We start from the raw sequence: 21,603 nt of genomic DNA, 5'->3' as shown, positions 1-21,603 counted from the left end.
TTGAAACAAGTATCGCACTGTTACAGCAGTTTTTTTTATCCCTGCTTCAAAGAACGATGTCGCCTGGTGCTTCAGTCAGTCGTTGCAACATTGTCGGCTGGGGAAGAGATTAAAGTTGCGCTGCGTCAAGTCCTTACTACAGGGAAATATTGAAAAACCTACTAGCTGCAAAGTCTCCCTCACAATATCATCACTCGTATTGTCATGAAGGAGAACGATTGGTTCGTTGTCCGCGACTCGTGGTCTTGTGGTAGGGTTCTCGCTTCCCGAGCATGGGGTCCCGGGTTCGATTCCCGGTGGGTTCGGGGATTTTTCTCTGCCTGGAGATGATGGGGTTTTGTGTGTCCTTCATCATCATTTCCTCCTCATTCACTCGCAAGTCGCGGTAGTGGCGTTAAAGAACTTGTGGAGCGGCGGGCGAATCATCCCCCGCCGTTTGTTTTGGATCGACCTCAGGAGCTTTGTAAGAGGCTCACAACAGACCTGTGTCGTCACAGTTGCACACACGTAATTCTCATTAAATCCCTTCTCGCCTTTTCTTTGAGAACCCCCAAAAAGTTTTAACCGTGACTTTGCGGTTGGACAGCGTCTGCTTGAATTTTTTGGGCTCATTGGGAGAGTTGTTGCGCAGTCGCTGTTTGGACTGTACCTTAGTTTCAGAGTTCACGTGTTGCACTCACGTCTTGTCCCGAGTCACGATTCTATCCAGAAATTTCTCTGGCCTCTTCGTGGTGGCGCTGAAGCAATATCAAGCTCGACCCCGTTCTTTCATTTTTGTGAACACTGGTTAGACATTTTGGTACCCACCGTGTAAAAACATGATGGTAATCTAGCCCTCTGCGGTGTTCTATAAAGACAGTTGTACGTGAAATCTGAGAAATCTTCGGAATGTTCGAAAGTTGTGAACCGACAATTTCGCACTCGGGACTTTTCATGAGCACGCACAGTTCCGTCAACATGTAGCACAAGTCCGTCAGTTACATCGAAATGTTTTCCTTTACCACTTTCGTCGTGCACCTCTGTGCAACCGGCCTTGAATTTTCTGCACCGCTCCCACGCTACACCATCACTCACAGCACCATTCCCATGCACACGACAGACTCTACGATGAATCCCGGTCTATTTCAGTCGCTTGCTACTTATACACAGGCGAAGGCAACAGATACTTGGTAGAACGTGATTTTCTAAGTCTCCTTTTCTAACCACACAAGCGCCATGAAGCTATGATTGTTTTTGTATATTTATTTTTTAGAATAATTTATCAATAATCTAGACTATTTCCTTTTTTCTTCTGCAGGTTGACAGCACCGACTCAACAAAGGCATGCTTTAAGCTCACTGTTGTTGTCCTTATGTGTTGACTGTGTTAGTTCAGTGAATAGCTATATTCGTAACGATATCAGAGTATTTTACTATACGAACAAATGAGATTCGTTTTCTGTATTCTGAAGTAACTGAAGCTGCGGAGATTATACACAGAATGCAGCTGCAGTGTGGTCATAGCTATCTCGCTGAACGGTAATAATTTAAGAGTGGAGAAGTCGCTTTGTAACTGGACGTGTGTGTCTCTGCGGCGAAGAATATTTGGGTAGGCCATCCACTTCGAAAACGGACAGGAACATCGAGACAGCCCAGTGAAGGATTAGTGGTGATCCTGAAGATGGCAGAATTGACCATACTGCGCATGAACCGAACATTAGCCAGTGTTCAGCATTTGCAGTAGTCCGTGAGTCCGTAAGTGCGCACAGGGTTCTGAACTTCGCCTGGGGCGCGTATGGCAATTGCTTTGAATCGCAACAGGATCCATTAACTGCATGACTTTCCACTAGATCAGAGCTTCACAACATACGTGCTGGCGGAGCAAGCTGCGAGCAGCAAGGCGCGAGCACGGAGCAGCGCGAGCACGCTACCCCCACTACCGGACCAGAGCGGAGAGTGGGGAGAGTCACGTGGGGCACACAACAGCTGCCGCCAGTCAATGTAAATCCGCGGCCACCTGCAGGGATATCACTCACGAATTATTACTGCGACAAATGAAACAAATAAAGGAGAATGTACACGTGCCACATAATTTCATTAGCTTAGTGTATGCCTCAACATTCGTATTAATTTGTGAACTGTTACACAATAAAAGGTGTCACTGAAGTGTGGGATTCTCGGTTATCTAGTACTTTTTGCCCTTTAGAATTGCGTCTGTGTTCGGAGTAATTGTTCTTGTGCATTGTAGGCGCAGCGTGCAGTTTAAATTTCGATGAGACAATGCGTTTCTCAGGCGCGTCTTGTTACATTTCATTGCAGAGAACAGTTGTTCACAAACATACGTGGAACCAAACATTGATATTATTGTAGCCGCCAGTTTGTGCAAACGAGGAAATCTATCCTGAGGGAAGTGTCTGTAGAATTCCAAAACGTTTTTCTCGTTCTGAAATTTGTCTCTGTATTCTCTGTCACACTGCAGGTCGATAGTTTCTAGTTGCAGCTCAGGACGAATCTCTTCAATATTCGCTGAATATGGAGAGGAGAACAGATCAAAATCACTGTCTAGTGCTGTCAGATGTTGAAAGCGTTGATCAAAGGGCAACTAAACTATGTGAATAACGTTCACAGTCTTTGTGAACATCTTGCATGGATGATAATTTAGGAAAATGAGCTAGATTTCCTGTTTCCAGCTGACTCACCCAAAGTGTCAATTTCATTTTAAAAGCTCGTATTCGATCTATGAAATGAGTAATCTTTACCTTGTAGTGAAATGTTCAAAGCATTCAGACGGCTAGTTAAATCTACTAAGAACGCGAGATGAAATTTCCATGAAGGCTCTTTCAATTCAGGAACACACATGTTATTTATTTCCATGAACATATTTATCTCGTCTAATAGGCAAAAAAATCGATTTAATAATTCGCCACGACTAAGCCAGCGGACCTCGCTGTAATAAGGCAGGCAACCACACTGACTTTCTACATCCTCAAGAAAGCTTTTAAATTGCCTGTGTTGTAGCCCATGCTTCCTTATATAATTGGTTGTACGAACAACAACACTCATCACATTTTTTAGAGTGATACTCTTTGCACATAAGTTTTCCTGGTGGATCACACAGTGAACGCCCCTTATTTCATTCGGCACGGTCAGTTTTTGCATTTTCTCCTTCAACAGCGCAACGAAACCTGATTTTATATGGCAAGCTGTCTGTCGTCCAGAGCTAGAGAATACGCCATAAAATCTTTACAGATATTTGCAAGCTGGCTCTGGACGTCGTCTGCCATGTCCTGTATGCGACGCACAATGGTCATGTTAGATAATGGCACAATCAGAAACTGTTCAACTTGAGATGGACACAAATGTTCCGCTGCACCTACCAAACATTCTTTTATTCAATCGCCATCAGTGAAGGGGCGCAGGGATTTTGCTAAAAGCAAAGCAATTTTGTAACTCACTCTGAGAGCTGCCTCAGTTGATTATTCTTCGTCGTCCAGATTTTCTTCGGATAGCTTCCTTTTAAGTTTAATAACTTCCTGTGCACGATCTGCTCCATCACATTTTCCACTTCCGTAGTCTTTCGCGTGGTACGACATATAATGTCGCTGCAAAATTAAATTTCCTAAAGAATTCAGCGTTTTGTGACATACTAAACATTTTGCAATGCCATCTTTTTCTGTAAAAAGATACAGTTGCTCCCAATGGGGGTTGAACTGCGAAAGCATGGTTGGGGTTACACAACTGTGACTTGACATGATTCTTAACGAGCGAAGTGACTGTTACGAGCTGATCGTAGTACTTTAAACGTTACACAGTCGGCGCGAATTCAATAGGCACGCTGCGGCCCTATTCAAACGTGCGCGCGCATTTCCCCTCCCTCCCCTCCCTCACTACTCCGCGACCTTGCACTTGCTCGCGAGCAGGTGCCTGAGCAGACGCGAGTATTCGCGCTCGAAACCAGCCAGTTGTTAAGCCCTGCACTAGATTATTATGGGCGGAAGATTGGCAACTGTCACCGTGGAGTCAAGTCAGAGTCTAAGTACTTCGGGAAGATAACCAGGGTGTACGTAAAGTCCGGGAACACTTGCAGTTATTTATTGCGCAAGAACTAAATATTGTACACATGTCATACATCTTGCATTTTGAAGAGAAACTCTGAAACTTTTTTTTTTTTACAAACATCCGATATGCGAACCATGAGTGACCCGGCAGACGTCGAATTCTTGCCATACCCGCCGCAACATGGCATCGTCGACTGTGGCAGTCGCTTCTCGTATTCTTTCCCGGAGCTCTGCTGCACCACGTGGTAGACGCGGCACATACACCAGATCTTTAATGTGTCTGTCCCCACAGAAGAAAGTCACACAGAGTGAGATCTGGTAATCGGGGAGGCCAGTTCGTGAAACAGCTCGCTCCAGACCTGAAGTCGCCATGTTTGTGACTAGCGCTGACTATCGGCAAATTACCAAACTACGCCGTGGCCGTATACACGAAGGAAAAAAAAACTTTCAAGGTTTATCTTAAAAATTACGTATGTATGACATCTTTACAATGTTTGGTTCTTGTGCAATAAATAATTAAAGTGTTCCCGGACTTTATGTGCACCCTGTACATCGTTGCGTGTCGTGTCACAAGCTTCCACTGTGACGTAATTACTGCCTCATAACGTACTGCTGTTGCCGAGGACACCTGTATCTGCTTCCTATGCGAAAAAGTGTGTTGGGCTTTCACAACTCACAAACGACTGCCTCAGCGGCATGTTTCCTAACGTGTGCCACTTAGAAGAGCTGATTTACGGTTATGTTTTTCACCTTTCTGTGGCGCATGTGGAAACAAGCGAATAAAAAGATGATGGCATTCAAATCTTGTTTCGTGACATTGACGACCGATCTAGAGAACTGAAATCGTTCCATGTTTCACAACACTGGGCAAAAAGATGTAGACGGAGAATGTATTCCGAAATTAAATCGGAATCCCTACCGAAGGAATATTTGACCGTCGTGCGACGAAGTCCATTGGTCTCATACATTTGTCTTTGAGTAGAAAATGACCTTAAGTATTTTCTTCTTTTACTGGAATGTGTGGTATCTTCACGATGTCGGCATATTAGTTAGTGGACTTGATAATGTTAGTAGGACAGGGTGACTGGATGCACTTCTAGTCCCTAATCGTCCTTCCTTCCCTTTTGCTGTCCTTAATCAGAACCGAGAACATGAGAGTGGTTTTTCATTTCCGCTGAAACTGCTTTCCACTCAGCTAATGCTAACACTTTCATTTCTGACACAACATACAGGGCTATTACAAATGATTGATGCGATTTCATAAATTCAGTGTAGCTCCATTCATTGACATATGGTCACGACACACTACAGATACGTAGAAAAACTCATAAAGTTTTGTTCGGCTGAAGCCGCACTTCAGGTTTCTGCCGCCAGAGCGCTCGAGAGCGCGACAAAATGGCGACAGGAGCCGAGAAAGCGTATGTCGTGCTTGAAATGCACTCACATCAGTCAGTCATAACAGTGCAACGACACTTCAGGACGAAGTTCAACAGAGATCCACCAACTGCTAACTCCATTCGGCGATGGTATGCGCAGTTTAAAGCTTCTGGATGCCTCTGTAAGGGGAAATCAACGGGTCGGCCTGCAGTGAGCGAAGAAACGGTTGAACGCGTGCGGGCAAGTTTCACGCGTAGCCCGCGGAAGTCGACGAATAAAGCGAGCAGGGAACTAAACGTACCACAGCCGACGGTTTGGAAAATCTTAAGGAAAAGGCTAAAGCAGAAGCCTTACCGTTTACAATTGCTACAAGCCCTGACACCCGATGACAAAGTCAAACGCTTTGAATTTTCGGCGCCGTTGCAACAGCTCATGGAAGAGGATGCGTTCAGTGCGAAACTTGTTTTCAGTGATGAAGCAACATTTTTTCTTAATGGTGAAGCGAACAGACACAAGGTGCGAATCTGGGCGGTAGAGAATCCTCACGCATTCGTGAAGCAAATTCGCAATTCACCAAAAGTTAACGTGTTTTTTGCAATCTCTCGGTTTAAAGTTTATGGCTCCTTTTTCTTCTGCGAAAAAAACGTTACAGGACACGTGTATCTGGACATGCTGGAAAATTGGCTCATGCCACAACTGGAGACCGACAGCGCCGACTTCATCTTTTCAACAGGATGGTGCTTCACCGCACTTCCATCATGATGTTCGGCATTTCTTAAACAGGAGATTGGAAAACCGATGGATCGGTCGTGGTGGAGATCATGATCAGCAATTCGTGTCATGGCCTCCACGCTCTCCCGACTTAACCCCATGCGATTTCTTTCTGTGGGGTTATGTGAAAGATTCAGTGTTTAAACCTCCTCTACCAAGAAACGTGCCAGAACTGCGAGCTCGCATCAACAATGCTTTCGAACTCATTGATGGGGACATGCTGCGCCGAGTGTGGGAGGAACTTGATTATCGGCTTGATGTCTGCCGAATCACTAAAGGGGCACATATCGAACATTTGTGAGTGCCTAAAAAAACTTTTTGAGTTTTTGTATGTGTGTGCAAAGGATTGTGAAAATATCTCAAATAATAAAGTTATTGTAGAGCTGTGAAATCGCTTCAATCATTTGTAATAACCCTGTATATGTGTATACGAATTAGCTTATTTTAAAGTGATCTAAATTTGTAAATACTTTGACATGCCCTACATCCTCGTAAAAAGAGATCTACGGATGAATAAAGCTACTACTACTAACATATCGGATGACAGTGTGGGTTGCAGTAGTTACGTGATCTTTTCAGAAAAGAATCCCACCTATTTCGATATATCCTGGAGTCTCTGTGAATCAAGACACAGAGGAATTAAAGACATTAGCTGCCATTGGACATTGATTTAGCACGCGTCAACATAAACTACACACTACTGACCTACTGCCTTCCCCTGCTCGTTCGCCTCATAGCCCGAGGCACCTCGCTGACTGTATATATTTCGTATGGCTAATAGAATACAGGAGTAAGTAAGTAGTAACACAAACAACGTATAAAAACAATGAATGTTCAATGTTACAGGCAACAAACAATTATTAGATCTAAAAAAGGAAGTAATACACAAAATACACAAAAATACATAGAAATTATAGTAATATTATCTAGTAATAGGTTTTTCAGAAGGAGAAGAGTAGACCAGACTCATGGTTGTATGTCCAATTCCGTCAGCCAGCCAGAAGCATCTACCTCCAGGAGGTGCAGCTCCTGCATTGTGCCAGGGAATCTCCTCGTAGGGCAGTCCATTGCGATATGATGTAGAGTTTGTGGATTCCCACAGTCGCAGTTGGGTGAGTCAGTCTGTCCCCATTTGTGCTTCCAGTAATTACATCTACCATAGCCTGTTCGGATACGATTTAAAGTTGTCCAAGATTTTCTGGGAAGACCGAAGCCCTCGGGCCGTACGGTTGGCTCCGAGACTAAGTTAAGGTGATCAGGGTTAGACATATCCCATTCCCGACGCCAGGCTTCGTCGATATCATAATTGTCCTCGATCAGCTGTTGCCCTGATCTCCATGATGGCTTACGGGACTTGAGCCTGTGGCTGGGATTCTTGCAGTGTTCGTGTAAGGGTAGGTCACGGTTGTTAGCGCACTTTTCAGTGCAGATCTTCGCCTTAGATGAGGTGGGGCTATGTTAGCCAGTACCGGGAGCCATTGGTGGGGCGTCGGTTTAATAGTGCCTGAGATGAGCCTCACGGTGTCGTTTAGCTGGGTGTCCACCGTTGCTGTATGAGTGCTGTTTAGCCAGACCGGAGCGCAGTATTCAGCCACCGAATATACTAGTGCGAGAGCAGATGTTCTGAGAACTGTGGCGCTTGCTCCCCAGCTACTTCCAGTGAGTTTGTGTAGGACATTATTTCTGGTTTTGATTTTTGCTGCGCATTTGTATAAGTGCTCCTTGTACGTCACAGATCGGTCCAATGTAATTCCCAGATAATTTGGGAGGGGATTGTAGTTAAGCAGCTGGCCTCTGAACTCTACGTGGGGTGCATAGTTTGCCTATGCACCCCACGTAGAGTTCAGAGGCCAGCTGCTTAACTACAGTCCCCTCCCAAAGTATCTGGGAATTACATTGGACCGATCTCTGACGTTTTGGACTGTTTTGGACATGTTCCGGACTGACGGATACCACGTATCCTATATATAAGTAAGGCGATAACGGCCAATGATCCTTTCTGTGCAGATCCACACCAAGTTTGAACCCTTACGGGAACCGGCGAGATGGCGCGCCCCATTAGTAGCGTGTGCTAAAGTTGAGTCTAAGGGGAGGCGGGCTTTTCCGAATTTGGTCAGCGCATTTGCCTAGTAAGCAGGAGACCTGGGTTCGAATCCCAGTCCGGCATAAATTTTCAGCTTTCCCCATTCATATAAATCAAATCGTACTGCCACATAATGTATTTAATTCCCTTGTGTCTTATCAATGTTTCAGTCAAACCAAATGCTTCCAGATTTGTGAGTCTTCATGTCAGCAAACTGTTCATCTACTGACGGAAACACTAGGTAAATATAATTTGTTCTTTTTTCGTACGCAAGGTGTTTCACAAAACCTTTTACAACCTTCTAGCGGCTGTAGAGGGGACTTGGTAGAGGAACTTTTGATGCGCAAGCCATGACCGGAAATATATCGTTTGGACGTAAGATAACTACGAACATCGGACCACTATCGACTCTCTCGCTGCACGGTACCCACACGGCGGAGACAACCTCTGACCGGACCTGTGTGCTCTACATACGTCGGCCCTGCTGTTCGTTGGACAAGGTGTCTCTCCGAAGCATGCTTCCAGACACACACTTCACAAACTCTAGTGCGCGGCTGTGGAGTAGGGATGCGAAAAACCGACCGGTTAAAACCGATAACGGTATTTTATTTCTGAATAACCGGTATTTTTTCGGTTTTCGTATGGTCTCGGTTGTAACAGGTGTTGTTTTATTTCTTTCTACTGACCGAGTAAAAAAAATTATCAATTAGCCATAGCAGCAATGCTAAAATTTTTCGTTTTTAAAGAAACCTTTTTTTTAAAAAAAAGAGGAGTAATTTTTATTCGTAAAATTTTCAGTGGTTTGAAATAGTGCGCTATTGTAGCAAATGGGAAAAGTGATCAGTGCTATTTTAATAACAAGGCCAACAGACACGAGCAACAAACATATGGTATACGAAATATTGCAGCACTGAACAGACAATAGTGTCCCTGTTCCCGTGTGTCATGGCATATAAGGTACGCGTGTGCGTGCAGTGAGCAAGACTTGGCCCCCACCTGGTCTTATACGTCAGCGTCTCGCTGTACTCACCGGACATCCGTCGTATCGCTGAATGGCACCAGTCCTAGTCCGGAAATAAACTACTGGCCATTAAAATTGCTACACCAACAAGAAATGCAGATGGTAAACGGGTATTCATTGGACAAATATATTATACTAGAACTGACATGTGATTACATTTTCACGCAATTTGGGTGCATAGATCCTGAGAAATCAGTACCCAGAACAACCACCTGTGGCCGTAATAACGGCCTTGATACGCCTGGGCATTGACCAAAACAGAGCTTGGATGGCGTGCACAGGTACAGCTGCCCATGCAGCTTCAACACGATACCACAGTTCATCGAGAGTAGTGACTGGCGTATTGTGACGAGCCATTTGCTCGGCCACCATTGACCAGACGTTTTCAATGGGTGAGAGATCTGGAGAATGTGCTGGCCAGGGCAGCAGTCGAACATTTTCTGTATCCAGAGAGGCCCGTACAGGACCTGCAACATGCGGTCGTGCATTATCATTCTGCAATTTAGGGTTTCGCAGGGATCGAATGAAGGGTAGAGCTACGGGTCGTAACACATCTGAAATGTAACGTCCACTGTTCCAAGTGCTGTCATTGCGAACAAGAGGTGACCGAGACGTGAAACCAATGGCACCCCACACCATCACGCCGGGTGATACGCCAGTATGGCGATGACGAATTCACGCTTCCAATGTGCGTTCACCGCGATGTCGTCAAACACGGATGCGACCATCAAAAAAATGGTTCAAATGGCTCTGAGCACTATGGGACTCAACTGCTGAGGTCATAAGTCCCCTAGAACTTAGAACTACTCAAACCTAACTAACCTAAGGACAACACACACATCCATGCCCGAGGCAGGATTCGAACCTGCGACCGTAGCGGTCGCGCGGTTCCAGACTGTAGCGCCAGAACCGCTCGGCCACCAGCGGCCGGCCCTGCAACCATCATGATGCTGTAAACACAACCTGGATTCATCCGAAAAAATGCTGTTTCGCCATTCTTACAACCAGGTTCGTCATTGAGTACACCATCGCAGGGCGCCCCTGTCTGTGATGCAGCGTCAAGGATAACGGCTGATGCAAACGTCGTCGAACTGTTCGTGCAGATGGTTGTTGTCTTGCAAACGTCCCCATCTGTTGACTCAGGGATCAAGACGTGGCTGCACGATCCGTTACAGCCATGCGGATAAGATGCCTGTCACCTCGACTGCTAGTGATACGAGGCCGTTGGTATCCAGCACGGCGTTCCGTATTACCCTCCTGAACCCACCGATTCCATATTCTGCTAACAGTCATTGGATCTCGACCAACGCGAGCAGCACAGTCGCGATACGATAAACCGCAATCGCGATAGGCTACAATCCGACCTTTATCAAAGTCTGAAACGTGATGGTACGCATTTCTCCTCCTTACACGAGGCATCACATCAACGTTTTACCACGCAACGCCGGTCAACTGCTGTTTGTGTATGAGAAATCGGTTGGAAACTTTCCTCAAGTCAGCACGTTGTAAGTGTCGCCACCGGCGCCAATCTTTTGTGAATGCTCTGAAAAGCTAATCATTTGCATATCACAGCATCTTCTTCCTGTCGGTTAAACTTCGCGTCTGTAGCACCTCATCTTCGTGGTGTAGCAACTTTAATGGCCAGTAGTGTATTTTTACGATGACATTGCAATGAAATACAACGCTCCACTTGCTTCAAAGCATTAAAAATTTATCTGCCACTTCTATGAAACAGTAAAAGAGGAAGGAAATTATGGTAACAATAATAAATTAATTCTGTTGTGGTAACAATAATAAATCAATTCTAAAAGTATAAAAAATACTAGAGTTAAACGCGCTGTTTCGAACCAGTTCATCAACTTTAATAAGACATGCATCACAAGAAATTTGACACGCGGCACTGAAGATAGCCACAGAGTGACCGAAATCTAGATGCGCAATAACCATCATTGCGACTGATAGTTGTACCCTTTATTATTTGCTAACAACGCTACATCCGTAATATACAATTTTTAAAAAAAAGGAAGTAGCCCATCTGCTGCCTGTGTCTGCATAAAATGCCTTAATCTGCTTGTAGCCCTTGGAAACGGACAAATTCACGAAAAACAGAGTACTTCAGCCTTAGTTTTCACCCTTTAGCACTGAATATTTGTAATTTCCAAACAGTGGCATGACCACCGATTAAAGCATTACTTTTGAGCAGTTTCAAAAAATTAGAATCAACAGGAGAATACTGACGATTTTTTTGTAGTATTCAACCACTCAAAGCAGCGAACGGTCGACGGACTAACATTTATTTTACTTCCCTACTTAATTTAATATTTTGATTTTGTATGGGCCTGTCTTGACAATGAGAGTCAAAATTTTCCAGTCGTTCGATTTCTACGTTTGTTGCAGGAAATAATAGGAGTAAAAAACCGAAAGTCGGTTACTTTAGAAACCTATTATTTTGGGCGGTTTTAACAGCAAGGATAATCTGGCGTAAAAAAAAAATATAACCGAAAACCAGCTTATTTACCGATAACCGCCATCCCTATAGTCTGTCGGTAAAATGAAGAGCGAGCGAGCGAGTCCCCACTCTGCCTACCCTGCTACGTCACAAGGCGCTTCTACAGGCTGTTTCACAACGTAGTTCCGTCCCTGCCACGGAGCGCGCTTTAAGGGGAGCCGGAACGATGAAAATGAAAAAATTAAAGGTTCTTGGTTTTCTTCATTATAAAATTATTTGGAGTTCTCTGGATAAAACAAATCAAGTTTCGCCCTTCTAAGTGAATTCTAAGTGTGTTTTTTATCGCTGCAAAGTTGACGCGCCGCGTAAACGGTTGTAGGAGCTTGGTGTGTCACCTCTGACGGCGCCGCTCGCTGGCTGCAAGCAGGGTATCTTTGCGGAATTAGACAGTGTTTTGTTTTCCAACGTTGTACTGTTTTATCCCTGTGACAAGTGACTGTTCATATCGGTGAACATAAACGTTATACCGTGTTTGTTGACTTGTGGAGTTTGCTTTGTGTTGTTTAGCTGTTCAATTTTGCGTATTTGACGAATTTTGCTCGTACCTGTTTTACATATTTGGTTTGTGGATATCAATATGCCACGTTCCAGCAATCGAGTGTTTAACAAATGGCACAATGAGTGGAAGAAGAAATCTTTTGTTGAGATGCTGCTCAGACTGCTTCACCGACTACTCCAAATGAATGTGATAGAATGTGCGGAACACCACAGTCTAGCCTCCTGGGTGTGAACATACCAGTTTCTCGCAGCCGTTTTTGCAGCCGGATGAAAGTGATACGTGGTGGACTGAGGCGATACGGGAAACGTTCTCGATACTTGTGTAACTCTCCCATTACGTACTGTACACCGTAAACGGGGAGGTTTGAAAGTGATCCGATCTTGAAACTTATTTTATATTCAAACTAGTGATGGGCTAAACTGCGATTTTCCGATATCTGTGATTTCTGTGAATGCTACTTTTCAGTATCTGTTATTCTTAACTGTGATTTGTCGCAGTTAAGAGTCGCAGTTAAGGAACATAGGTCGTGTATCCCTCCGCCACTGCTATTTCTGATACTTCCGCGATTTCTGCTATTTCTGCGATTTCTGTGACTTCTGCGACTTACCACCGTATGAAAAAGTTACATCTGTCAACACAGAAAATTGCATCTCAACAAACCTGTCATTGGCAAGTATGTTTTACGTTTTTTCTTCCGTTGGCTTTAATTTTGTATTAAAGAAACAACTGTGAAAATATTAATAGTGTAATTAATATGTAAGTAGCGGGTTCAGTACCGTAATAGTTCGTATTTAGAAAATGAATTCTAACATATTGTTATGTTCACAGGTACCTGAACTACATTTCAGTCACTCAGTTAAGTGATAACTCAAAATATCATTGTCAACAGATCTGAAGAAATTGCCACTGCGTCTTTAGAGTGTCTTCGTCAGAGGAGAGGTTAGTTTCTAAGCGTTTCGATGGACTTAATTACTTCAGTGAGATCGTTCTTGCAAATGTGATATTCATTATAGCAAATATTAGCAATCTACTCTGTCAATTATATTGCTAGTAATTAGTGACAGCAAAAATTGTTTAATAATCCTTGTGTTTTTGCAGACACAGTTCTGACTCTGATTACTGGTTGCTGTACGTATCTATCCACATCAAGGCTGTTGAGAGAGACTCGTGAAGATTCAAGACAGCTCTTAGAGGATTTGCAGTGTAAAAGTGAAATAATTGTGAAATAAGTGTGTGAATGATTAAACTGTATTTTATTGAAGTTGTTGTGCGATTTTAAAGGAATAATAAATGTCAAATACAGTCAGTGAATAATAAAAATCTCATTTTCCACATGTTTAAGCCGTCCTATCCCATAATTTTCCGCCACTTACTTATTGGTAAACACTTGTTGGAGAGTGACATGCCGCCTCCCCGCCCCCCTTTCTCCACAATCTTGGTGTGACACTGACCTGTAACATATCCCGAAGTCTACAATATGCATTTTGAGGCTGTTGATATGAAAGTGGGAAGTACAGATCTTCCAATTAAATCAGGAATAACTTAAGTGCATTACTTGAAAGTAACACAGGAAAAGCTTTCATATGTAGGTGGTAGTAGTGTTGGCAAAAAGGTCTTGTGTGTGAAGTTGCCATGTAGAACACGAGGTGTAAAACTTTTCTCCCGAGTCTTGAACTGTGTCGGAACAAAAGTGAGGCATTCATATGGCTGTTTTCATTTCTCTACACTTATACAGATGTCTGAGTTCTGCTGTGTTAACATTGCAAAGTCCTGTAGGCATGTGGAATATTAACCAAAACTGTCATATTGGAAGCAGAATCAAACACATTTGTTACGTTACTTGATATTTTCAGGAGAAAAAGGCAATGTTGCTTCTTACTAATATAATACATTCAGAGTCACAGCAGTATTTGACCAACCATAACTGATGCTGAATGTGCATGTCGTCATATAATATGAAGGGCTTATTTCAATAGTGGTACAAGTCCAAAACCTCCACTTTTCTGTCTATAATGCTTCTGAAATTAGTGATCCAAACAAACATAAATAAAGGTTCATCTCTAGCAAGAAGCCATATGCTTGAATGTTTCTGGTATCTCAACTGCAGATTTGTCAGCGCTCATTTAACTTTACGACTCTGTATCTCAAAATGAACAAAAATGGACTTGTACCACTATTGAAATAAGCCCTTCATATGCACACACAGCATATCGATCTCGTGAGGCACAAGGCTCTCATAACGAAGTACGTACGTCGGTCAACAGATGACACTAGGAAAAGTATGTTAACTGCGCTTTTTAGTTGCTACTTGCGACTCTTAGTTGCGATTTGTCACAGAAATCGCAGTTTGACTCGGTAGCGAATAGCGTAGTATGAACTTTGCTCAACAGATGGCAGTGCTAACTGCGCTTTCTAGTTGCTGCTTGCGACTCTTAGTTGCGACTTGTCACGGAAATCGCAGTTAGACTCGATACCGTATCGCAGAGATGGACGTAGTACGAACTTTGGCCAAAAGATGGCACTGTTAACCGCGCTTTCTAGTTGCTACTTGTCACTGAAATCGCAGAAAGCAGTGCTAAATTCGACCAATAGATGGCTCACGTCTTTGAATGTGGAATACTACTTGCGACTGCTAACTGTGACTGAAATCGCAGTTAGATTCTGTAAAATTGCTACTGTGATATCTGCGACTTCTCAGTCACTGTGATTTCTAACATACGCCGTTTCCTGCCCACCACTGACTCAAACGCTACATTTCTGGACATGAGTTCCTATCACAACTTTTGTCTAGTAGTCCCTTCTCCAACACGCGGGATCCTGTGATACGGATTGTGAAACAACCTGCGCATACTTTGTATGAGCATCATCTTAGAAAAACCAGAAACAGTTTACTTGACAAGAAAAGTTTATAACAGTATTTCGGAACACTACGTTTGGCGAGAATACGACAGCACTTATCCCGCATTTATTACATTAAATTACACTCTTTTGTTGAAATGTAATCCGAGCGCTGTTGGCAATGCGACGACATTAATCAGTATTCGTAGTCCTTTTAAACTGCGGGTATATTTATCTCACTAATAGCTTGAAAATAAATGTATGTAGCAGCTTCTCTGCCTCTAGCAACAGGTGGCCGTATTGTATGTTAATGCAGTGAGCTACAAAATAGAACACAAGAAGCCTGGCCGCCCCTAATGCCTGTAGAGCTCCGTACACAGATAAATTCTCTCTAACCTTTACCTCCACTGTATTTTGAACCAGCGGGAGAATCAGTGAATTCACCTTCACACACTAGTTGGCGGCGGTGAGACATCAGTTTGAAAACTAACATACAAACGACTCCTAATTCGGGAAATATTTGCATAATTTTTGTGGCAGATTCACCGGCATTGTTTCTCAAAGAAGCTGTGTTATAAACGAACATTTCCGTTTTAAAGCATCGCGCATGGCTTGATTTTTATTTGTGTAGGAAATGACATATGAAATAAGAGGCGTGTAGGATGCCGAACAACCGCAGACGTGGTTCTCTGGGCAGTAATGCCATACGATCATTTCGTTTGATTTTGCCACTGGAGTCCGTTATCTGTAACGCTTTCGCGCCCACTTAAGCACAACGAAACGCACCCTTTCTTTTTTAATCTTCTCTGCTAATTCTAACTGTTGGCTTAATCGATCGAACTAGTATTTTATGAAACACTTCCTTTGTGGATGAATTCGGTTTCTCCACGATTCTTGCAATGATTTTCAGGCTGGCATCAAATATCCCCTCACCACTTTTATGCGATCGTTCCGTTTTACGCCACTCCTGACGGATACTCATAGAGATTTTACTGTTGTTGCTAATTCCATTGAATGTAAATGTCATATGGCATTGTTGACTGTGATATGATTTATCGCCAGTAGTCCATTGCAGCAGGAAATCTGTTAAGATGTAACTGTTCACACATTAAACTTCTCAAGTACACATTTCGACATGTTAATTATTTGCACGCTGCATGTTATACCGATTAGCTTAAATTCAGTCGTCTTTTCCGCTTCTTGGTGATAAAATCGAATTTTCAACTTACAAACGCTCAAATTTAAACATTTTCGTGTGTTGTCGACATGTTTGGCTCCCACTTCCTCGCTAATAACCGTGTTGTATCGTCCTCACTTCGCAACTGAAAACCGCGATGATCATTTATGACATGCGTTCCGCCTTTTTTCTTCCAAAAATACCTTTAAAGACCTGAAATTACATTACACTTATAGACATCTATTTATTTTGTGCAATTTATTGTGTACGTCTGTTGATTTTTGAGTTAGTGACAGTTCGTTGATTAGCTTGCTATATAGTTCTTTCTTTCGTTTCTATGTCCGCTTTGTCAGATTTTTTTTAAATATAATTTACTTATCTTAAGAATGCAATATTCGTCAAGTAACAATTTTCGGGGTTTGTATGACCTTAAAGACAATAAATTTGTAAGAATTTGGTTAAGAATACTATCCGCGTACTTTTTTGTTTTTTTTTTTTTTGTTTTTTTCTTTTGTTTTAATACCCAGTTTATTTTCCATACCTTTGATATTTTTGAAGTGTGTTGATACACTATTGAGAGACAAAATATCACTTTTCCGCATGATCCCCGTCTCTTTCAACTGCCTTATGCTACCGTGCCTGTACACAAGCTTGCAGGAATCGGGACCAGCACGTTTGAGCCACTGTTTAGCAGCCTTCAGAAGGCAATCATCACATAAACGGCGTCATCCCCAGACACTTCCTTCAATTTCTTGTGAATGTCACTGGATCGTTCTCACAACACAGGGACTCTGTAAAAGTACCTCGCTTCAGACGAATGTCAACTGCAGCAGCCATATTGATGGAGTGCAAAAAATGGTTCAAATGGCTCTGAGCGCTATGCGACTTAACTTCTGAGGTCATCAGTCGCCTAGAACTTAGAACTACTTAAACCTAACTAACCTAAGGACATCACACACATCCATGCCCGAGGGAGGATTCGAACCTGCGACCGTAACGGTCGCGCGGTTCCAGACTGAAGGGCCGAGAACCGCACGGCCACACCGGCCGGCGATGGAGTGCATATCTCCGACAACGCTGCTGCCAGAAAAAGATCCTGCAAGATGGTCGACTGAAGAGAACCGTTCAGCGTGACAGAAGTGGAACCCATCCACAGATTGCTGCAGATTTCAATGCTAGGCGATCGAGATGTGTCAGGGTGCCAACCGTTCAACGAAACATCATCGATATGAGCTTTCGGAGCACGACACGAAGTCTTACGCCTCGCCTGGGCACGTCAGCACCGACATTGGACTGTTGATGAATGCAAACATATCGCTTGGTCGGACAAGTCTCGTTTCAAATTGTATCGAGCGGATGGACGTGTACGGGTATGGAGAGAAACTCATGAATCCATGGACCCTGCATGTCAGGAGAAGACTGTTCAAGCTGGTGGAGCCTCTGTAATGGTGTGGAGCGTGTGCATTTGGAGTCATATGGGATCCCTGATACGTATAGATACGACTCTGACAGGTGACACGTACGTAAGCATCCCGTCTGATCACCTGCATCCATTCATGCCCATTGTGCATTCCGACGGACTTTGGCAATTCCAACAGGACAATGCGACACCCACACGTCCAGAGTTGCTAAAGAGTGGCTCCAGGAACACTATTCTGAGTTTAAACTCTTCCGCAGGCCGGTAAACTCCCTAGACATGAACATTATTGAGCAAATCTGGGATGCCTTGCAACGTGATGTTCAGAAGAGATTTGCACCCTCTCGTAGTGTTCCGGATTTGTGGACAGCCCTGCAGGATTCATGGTGACAATTCGCTCCAGCACTGCTTCAGACATTAGTCGAGTCCATGACACGTCGTGTCGCGGCACTTCTGCGTGCTCGTGGGGGACCTGCACGATATTAGACGGGTGTACCGGTTTCTTTGGCTCTACAGTGTATATTGCTTCGTAACTAACTGCACTCGTAGTGTTCGTATCAGCTCTGATTGGTTTTCTATTCCACGTAGCATTCTGAGCAGATATCGTGTCTTTTGCTTTATGCTGGTATGCGACTCTTCGCTCTAAAATTGTGTCACCTCGGTTCTTCGCACATCTTCTTCGCGCGTAAGCGAGACTCACTGTGCAAAGAGTAGCAGCTCATCGCCGGATTTGGCATATGTTCTGTGTTCTAAGACTCTGTTTGTTGTCACTGTGTACCTCAGAAAGGAAGTCACGAACCCCTACTTCTCCGAAATCTCTTAATTTCATTTGTCAACGTATTTCTCTGCGCGCTGCTGTACTTCATTGCTGACGGCTAACTTACAGCGCGGTTGATTGCAGAATATTACACTTTCCTTCTCAAACTCCATCTTGTGTAGCAGTGTACCTCTTACCTATATCAACCGAATTATCATTCCATCAACGAAATCAGGGGCAGGAATCATGTAGCCAGAAAACAGGAGTTGCGAAATGTGTTAGCAGAAACACGAGACAACACATGAAAAACCTTCTAGTGCCAACACTGTGTTGTGGCAGCCTGCCTGGTAAATCTCCGGTTAATCGAACTACACTCTCCAGTAAACCGACTCCATGCGAGTGGAAGCATCGTCAGAAATTTTCATAAAATTTGCAACAGTTCGTAGCTGCGACCCCAGTTAGTCTGTCAATTGTTTGTGAAGACAGTAAATTATTATAATCGTCTTCTGCATTTCCGTACTTGAACTGTTTATGTGATGAGTCATCATGAGTGGACAGTGGGGTTAAGTTAGTATACGCTTTGAGATCTGTGGAGAACCGTCTAAATATCACACCTAGGTTGGCAGGTGTATCATACGGTAGACGATAATTCTGGCGCGTCGATTTGATTCTTGGATGATTCTTCTTTATATTTCGCAACCTGATGTTTTGCTCTCATGGGGGAACAAATTAGATTGTACAGGGTGATTCAAAAAGAATACCACAACTTTAAAAATGTGTATTTAATGAAAGAAACATAATATAACCTTCTGTTATGCATCATTACAAAGAGTATTTAAAAAGGTTTTTTTCACTCGAAAACAAGTTCAGAGATGTTCAATATGGCCCCCTCCAGACACTCGAGCAATATCAACCCGATACTCCAACTCGTTCCACACTCTCTGTAGCATATCAGGCGTAACACTTTGGATAGCTGCTGTTATTTCTCGTTTCAAATCATCAATGGTGGCTGGGAGAGGTGGCCGAAACACCATATCCTTAACATACCCCCATAAGAAAAAATCGCAGGGGGTAAGATCAGGGCTTCTTTGGGGCCAGTGATGAAGTGCTCTGTCACGGGCTGCCTGGCGGCCGATCCATCGCCTCGGGTAGTTGACGTTCAGGTAGTTACGGACAGATAAGTGCCAATGTGGTGGCGCTCCATCCTGCTGAAATATGAATTGTTGTGCTTCTTGTTCGAGCTGAGGGAACAGCCAATTCTCTAACATCTCCAGATACTGTAGTCCAGTTACAGTAGCACCTTCGAAGAAAAAGGGACCAAAAACTTTATTGGCTGAAATGGCACAGAAAACGTTCACCTTAGGCGAGTCACGTTCATACTGAGTTGTTTCCCGCGGATTCTCAGTGCCCCATATACAGACATTGTGACGGTTGATTTTCCCGTTACTGTGGAAAGTTGCTTCATCACTAAACACAATCTTTGAAAAGAAAGATTCATCTGTTTCCATTTGAGCAAGGATAAAATCACAGAAATCGATTCTTTTAATCTTATCAGCTGCAGACAGTGCTTGAACCAATTTCAGACGATAAGGTTTCATAACTAACCTTTTTCGTAGGACTCTCCATACAGTTGATTGTGGAATTTGCAGCTCTCTGCTAGCTCTGCGAGTCGATTTTCCTGGGCTGCGAACAAATGCCTGCTGGATGCGTGCTACATTTTCATCACTCGTTCTCGGCCGTCCAGAACTTTTCCCTTTGCACAAACACCCATTCTCTGTAAACTGTTTATACCAACGTTTAATACACCACCTATCAGGAGGTTTAACACATACTTCGTTCGAAATGCACGCTGAACAGCTGTCGTCGATTCACTTCTGCCGTACTCAATAACACAAAAAGCTTTCTGTTGAGCGGTCGCCATCTTAGCATCAACTGACGCTGACGCGTAGTCAACAGCGCCTCAAGCGAACAAATGTACAACTAAATGAAACTTTATAGCTCCCTCAATTCGCCGACAGATAGTGCTTAGCTCTGCTTTTTGTCGTTGCAGAGTTTTAAATTCTTAAAGTTGTGGTTTTCTTTTTGAATCGCCCTGTATTTTAGACAAGGTACAGTAGTAACATACGACTCTCGTTTTATGAATTACTGTTTTTCAAAATTTGATATGATTTAAGCTGCAGTTTATCAGGTACTGCTAGTTTTCCAGATGTCTCCTAACGTCTCAAGGGGACAAGTGTATCACTTGGTCTGCTAAGAACAATTATGTCGCATGTCTTGTCAGTTGCATCACGTACTACCTGAAGTAATATTTGGCTCGATGATATTGAACACATCCGCCGCAGTCGTATTATACGAAAAATACACTGTACTAGCGGTGTGTGAAAGGTTTTGTAATTCGCAGAAGCCGTATCATAGTAGCTCCTTATATGCACCATTCTGTTCAATTTTCGAACGACGTAATTGCCAATGTTATAGCCTTCATGCTGCGTTACTTGTCAAGAGACGAGATACCTGTTTCAGGAAATACGCTTTGATGTCTTTCTGCGCACAGCGACTTCTGCTTTGGCGAATGTGTTGAAAGCGTAGCCACCGTTCCGAAATAAATTTTATTGTTCTCCGAAACGCGCGCTTAAGTTACGCGTAAGAGATTGGTTTACGTGCCAGCCTCCGAAAAGGACTCTGCTTTCAAAGCACGTCTGCCTCTTTCCAAGATTGGTGTCATGCCCACGCAAATGACACACTCATTCCAACGAAGATGGACATGCCAAATGCGCCACAATTCAAGCGAGACATCTTTGCTACAAACGCAACCTTTTGTGGCTTTACTTCACGTACGCGTACTTTTTTCGTTCGTTCTATCTCCCCGGTTTCCTTTTCATAAAATCTGCATTTCGTTTCCAGTCATTGCAATTTTTTTTTTCATCACCTTAGTCTTTTTTCGCGTGTGAAGTACTTTTGCTGCGGATCGCGCGTTTCATTCCAAGGACATCTGCAGAGAGTGTCTTCTACATCTACATCATACTTCGCAAGCCACCTAATGGTAAGTGGTAAGTGGCGGAGAGTACTTTTGTCAGTCTGGAACCGCGCGAACGCTACGGTCGCAGGTTCGAATCCTGCC

Source organism: Schistocerca nitens, chromosome 4 (genome assembly GCF_023898315.1).
Source record: "Schistocerca nitens isolate TAMUIC-IGC-003100 chromosome 4, iqSchNite1.1, whole genome shotgun sequence".
Classification (NCBI taxonomy): domain Eukaryota; kingdom Metazoa; phylum Arthropoda; class Insecta; order Orthoptera; family Acrididae; genus Schistocerca; species Schistocerca nitens.
This window is presented reverse-complemented; position numbering follows the sequence as displayed.